Source organism: Cupressus sempervirens, chromosome 7, assembly GCF_028749045.1.
Source record: "Cupressus sempervirens isolate cs-2001-9-10 chromosome 7, ASM2874904v1, whole genome shotgun sequence".
Taxonomy (NCBI): Eukaryota; Viridiplantae; Streptophyta; class Pinopsida; order Cupressales; family Cupressaceae; genus Cupressus; species Cupressus sempervirens.
Window position 1 is genome coordinate 860,028,414 of NC_143124.1, and position 6,000 is coordinate 860,034,413.

A 6,000-nucleotide genomic window follows, 5' to 3' on the forward strand; every position below is an offset into this window, starting at 1 on the left:
CAACACTTAATTAAATACCCATACATAAATTAAATGCCAAAACTCGGCTCATAGACAACTCAATACCAACAAGAACTAAGACCAAACTGGGTGTCAACAAAACCAAGCCGAGCACCAATAAATTCCCAAACATTGTAGAGCTCCCAAACCATGATGAGTTCTACAGACCATGCTGAATTCCATAGACCATGTCGAGTTCTAGAGATCATGTTGAGTTCCTAAGACAATGCTGAGTTCTAGAGACCATGTTGAGTTCTAGAGACCATGTCGAGTTCCAAAGACCATGTTGAGCACCAATATCTACTAAACTCCATAACTTAACCCAAAATCCCTCCAAACATGCAAGATTGCAAGCAAGCCCAGGATGCTCCTGCATCACAATCTTGTAAATCTTTTAATAGGGCAAACTCCTCATAAGATATATCATTAAAAGTGATCAAATTTTTAGTCCTAACAAGTTAACTTTATTACTACAATAGTGAAGATTTATGGGTGTCATCCACGCCCTAGTTCTACCTTCACCTTGGAGGGTATCTAGGTTACCAAAATCTTTTTTGTTATGTATTTACATTTCATGGATGTGATACATAGATTTATTTCAACAATTGATATTTCAAGTTATGTTCTACATAATCTAGTTATAAGATGCTTTATATGGTGAATGTAGGCAAGTTGTATTGAAGGATCAAATTTTTATAGATCCTTATTCACACACACCCACACCCCCCCCCCCCCACAAAGTATCTCAGTATCCCAATAAACTTCCAACAATTGGTATCAGAGTAGAGTTCTCTTGAAAGAAGTTTAACAACTTAAGAGTTAAAATCTTGGAGATGGAGGCTTACAAATTGGGAAAGATAATTGATAATCAAATGATTGACATCCAACTCATACTACAACAAATTGAAGTAGAAAGAGAGGAAGTCCCTAAGAAAAAGAAAGGGCATGGCTATTCAACAAAATGACACACTTTACCAAGAGGTTGATACACAAGGATTTCTTGATGATGGAAATTCCAGTGAATGTAATGCAACCATTGTAGATCTATTGGAAAAGAAAAATATTATGAATGAAGACGTCAAAGGATTAAAAAGATAGCATGAAATCCAATCAGTAAGCTTATGTGAAGTGACCAAATAGAAGAAGAAATATGAAGAAAATAAAGTTATGGTTGAAGAAGAATGAAGATAAATGGCTATCAGAATTGAAGAAAGGTCATCTAATTTACAAAAGCTTATAAATGCTTAGCTAGACATGATGAATCAACTTATACTTGCAAATTAGGAACTGAACAGGAAATACATGGAGATACAAAATCTGAGATCACTAAGTAACCAATCGAGGAATGAGTTAAAATATGAGAAAGAACTTGTGGAAAGGATGAACAAGAAAATGAAGTAAAGAAATATTTTGAAGGACTAATGAGATCACCTAGGTCATCCAGTGACAACTCGGGATTAGGACATATCAAATAACATTCATCTACTAAAGAAGGAGAATCATCCAAGAGTGGAGAAATTTAAAGGAATGCAAAATCAAAAGGAAAACCTATATGTTATCATCATCATAAACTTGGATATGCAAACATTTGTAGAAGAAAGAATGGTATACAAAACTCGAAAAATAAGTTTACTGGTAACTATTTTTATTGCAACAAGCAAGGACATCAAGCACGTGAATGTAGATCAAACATGAGAAATACACCTACTACACCTAAATTTTAGGGATATTGCTACAATTATCAAAAGTATCAACATAGTGCACATGAATGTAGATCATAGGCAAAGTCTAATTGGACAACCAAAAGATGGGACAAAGCACCTAAGAAAGGTAACTCTTACAATTGGGAAAATTGTCATTATTATGGAGAATATGATCATATTCTAGAGAATTGCATAGGAACACATTTCAAAGGAAAGATATGGTTGAATGGAAATATAGTTTGTTTTATTTGTCACACGGTTGGACACGTGAGCAAGAACTATAGGGTCTGAGCACCAATACCAAACAAAGGCAAACTAGATATTGATCAATAAAGGAAGGAGATGAGTAAAACCTGGAAGATTAAGGAGGAAACTAGAAGCAACATAACAAATGAAGTTAAGATCATCAATCCAATGGAGAAGGAGATCACACAACCTCAAACTGATCAAGAAAGATATGTAAAGAACTATATATTTATTTAGTGACTTATCTTACATCAGTTCCTAACATAAATTGTGCCAAAGTTCATATTTGCATAGGAAAAGATGCATTCGAACATATGTATTGAAAGATCAATACAATGAAATCATTAATATTTTTGGTGTCAAGCACTAGTAACAATATTTTAATTGACTAAGTATGGAAATATGGACCAACTACCCTAATGACCAAACTAATGTATAGGCCAAGTTAGATGGTATTGACCGAGCTGTATAATGAAGACCAAGTTCAAAATTTTAATATCAACCAAGACACATGGATTCTACCTAATGAGAACACAAAATTTGTAACTTAAATGAATGATGGTATAAATCAAGAATTTGAAGGCATTTTACACGCCTTGCATTCAAATTTTGAGAGCACAAAGTGATTTGAGCAACTTGTGAAGCAATTTTAAGCTGATTGAAAGTGAGTTTGTAGTACAAGTGTAATTGAACTTATTGATTCTCATTTGTGTCGAGTTATTCAAAAAGAAAATTTTCAAAACCCTAAATGTAAAAATGGCATCATCATCATCAATGGTGAAGAATCAAGGAGAAGAAGTGAGCAATGTTCAATTGGTGAGGAGTGACACTTGTCCTCCACCTAAATATTATCCTATTTCTAAAATAGCTATGAAAGAAAGTTCAATGGGTGTGTTATGATCGATATCACCTAGGGTTATTATGATTCATGATGTACAAAGTTGTTATATGTGAAAAATTGGTGAAGTGGGAGACTATGAAATTATGTTGGTTTATCAGTAGTTGTGTGATGAAGGAATATTGAAGGACGAGTTCAAGATTGTTGAGAGGAAAGGGTTAATCTATGCCCTAGATTTTCCAAGAAATTTCATAATTTAATGGATCAAGGTTGTGCTGAGTGGAATTCATGATATGGAGTTATGGTTAGAGAATGGACCAATCAAAATCATAAAGAAGATGATTTGTGCAATCATCGGATACCCAAAATTTGATAAGAAGAAGACCATGTGTTGCCAAAGCAAAGAGGAAATTGAGGAAAATACAAAATTTGAGTGGAATGGATGTGGAATATCTATTTCAAACATCACTAATCCATTAATTGAGTTTGTTAATCTCTCAAAAAAATTATTAGTCAAGTTGACTGAATAGTGTGTCATATATGGTTGTTGATCAGGCATAGAAAATTATGATAAAAGATCATAAATGTGATATTTTCAAGCTACAAAGGTTGTAGTTGGTAGAGAACCTAGTATCAATCAAGAAAGAAAAGAATTCAATATGTAAGTTTGGATCATTTGTAATGCCCCACCAAGGGATCCAAATGAATTAACCTAAAGTTTTACTAAGTTTGCCAAACATTTATTTTTTCTAAAGAAAGAATAACATACATGTCAAACATAAAGTAGCAGAAGCAATAACATACAATCACAATTAAGCAAACATCATAGATTACATTCCTTAAGGATCCCAAGATGTTGAGTTACATTTAAATTTTAATTAATACTAAGTCTAACAATTACCACATCCACATGAAAGAATAAGTAAGATTCCAAGTCTATGTAAATAATATACATTTTTTCCAAAAGCCACTTGGCAATAAAATTCGGAATGCTCAATCATGCATTGTACATGTCATAGGGTATGAAAGGCTAAAAGAATATACATTTATAAAAATAGATTACATCATCCTTTTTGGATCCATGAAACAAAGTACAATATAATAAGTGAAACAAAGTACAATACAATAAGTGAAACCATCCATCATAAAGATACAACCATCCACCATAATACACAAAGATGGAATGAAAGGAAATGCAAACAAGGAACTCTAACCACGGCATCAACGGATAGATCTCAATGGTAATAGTAAAAGCACTACCACCCAACCATGTGGAACTTAAATGGCCCACTCCCACCATGTTGAGGAGATAGTTTCAAGTCCCAAATAGGATATCAATCCAAAAATCAAAATTAATATCTAAGTCCAGGAAACCCTAAAAGAAATCTAACTCAAAGGTTCCAAAATAAATTGACATCTAGACCTAGAGGAAAACATAGACACATAGGAAATCTATACTGTTAGCGGGCAAGTGTCATCACACGAATCAATGCTAAGGTTACCCAGCTAGTCTTTTAATCCTTCGGTCCCCTAGTGACCCTATGCAACACTAGTATCCTTTTTTATTGACAAGGCATACTAACAAGTCAACTCTAAGGTTACTCGGCTAGTCTTTTAATCCTTCAGCTCCTCAGTGACTTTCTATGGTACCAATATCTTATTAATTCATTTTGACCCCATTTAATGAAATGTTATCATTTATTAAACTACTTACAATGGGTTCCCTGGCAGCCACTTTGGGCCCTAGCCTCCATTGCAAGCCACTTCCCTACTTAACATTTAGATTACCTACCCTAGGCTCATAAAAGTACAAATCAAAGAATTATAATATATCACCTTAGTCCTATAAAAGCAATTGAAAAGAAATCCAAATACAACTAATCGATAATTCAAAATGGTTAAGTCAAATATGTCATAATCTGTTAGAGGAAATATGACCAACTAGTTAAATTCTCAATTGAGATTTTTGAATTTAATACAAAACCCTTCCCTGCTCAATTCCCACTTTTAAGCCTACTGAAGAAGGATAATATTGATCTTTTAATCTTCCCATGTATAGAAGATTTAACATATATACTAGAAATTCACAATACTGAAACATTCAACACAGGAATTAAAAATTTAATAGTCATAATGAAGACAGGAAAATAAAAAGTGTAATAAACTATGTGAATAATCACAAGCATCTACCTAGACTTTGATGTTAATCGCTACACCCAAGAAAATTGTGAGAGAAATTTCTCCTCTCAAAACCTTCTCTCTTCCAAAATTCTTCTCTTCCAAAATTTGCAGTCCCTTAAAAATGAACCCTCAATTGGTGATAAGGAGTTCTCTCCTAAAATCGGGGCACTAGTTGTGCATTCACTCGAGAGGACTCCTTGCTCACCAAACTTAACTCGTATTATCTTTTCTTTATCTTTTTCATGCACAATCATTGAATTATAAAATAACTTTATATAATTGCACTTGACTTGTCTTTTAATTAATTTATTAAATTTTAAATGCATGCACACTTTATGCAATCTTTAAACTTTTAATAAATTAATATTCTTTCCATGCTTTACTTTATTTTCAAAACGTTAATTGATAAAATATCTAATAACTTAAGTAATAATAATATTGAGCATTTATTTAAAAATGGACTCCTAAATATATTATTATTAAATTAAATAAATATTATCACATTCTAAAATTAAACTTATAACTTGTATCTTTAAATTTAATTCCTTTTTATTTATTAATTCTTGAGTTAATTAAATATTATAATAATTTTCCATTAAATTAAATCATTAATTTAATAATATCATTTGACTTAATTAATAGAAAAATCACCAAAGACTCATAAAACAAAATACGAAAACCCATCATAGAAAAACACACAAAATCAAACTAAAAAGTTATAATCATGAATTAACATCATACGACACATTCGAAAGGTAAACAACTCAGATACTTGTCCTAATTTTTTAAGACAAATTGGTTTAAAGGTTAGGATTTGGACTTAAGAATTTATCTCCCGTCTCTTACCATTGAGATAATGCGATAGGGTACGCTCATCCTGGCAATTCAAGGAAGTCGATACCCAATACTTGCAATCTACATATTCCATGCATGTACAAACACAATATTCTAAACTAAATAAACAATGGCAGGAAGTGGTGCATCATGTAGATCCTGACTAGCACGTAACTATGACTCCCTTCCTTAACCACA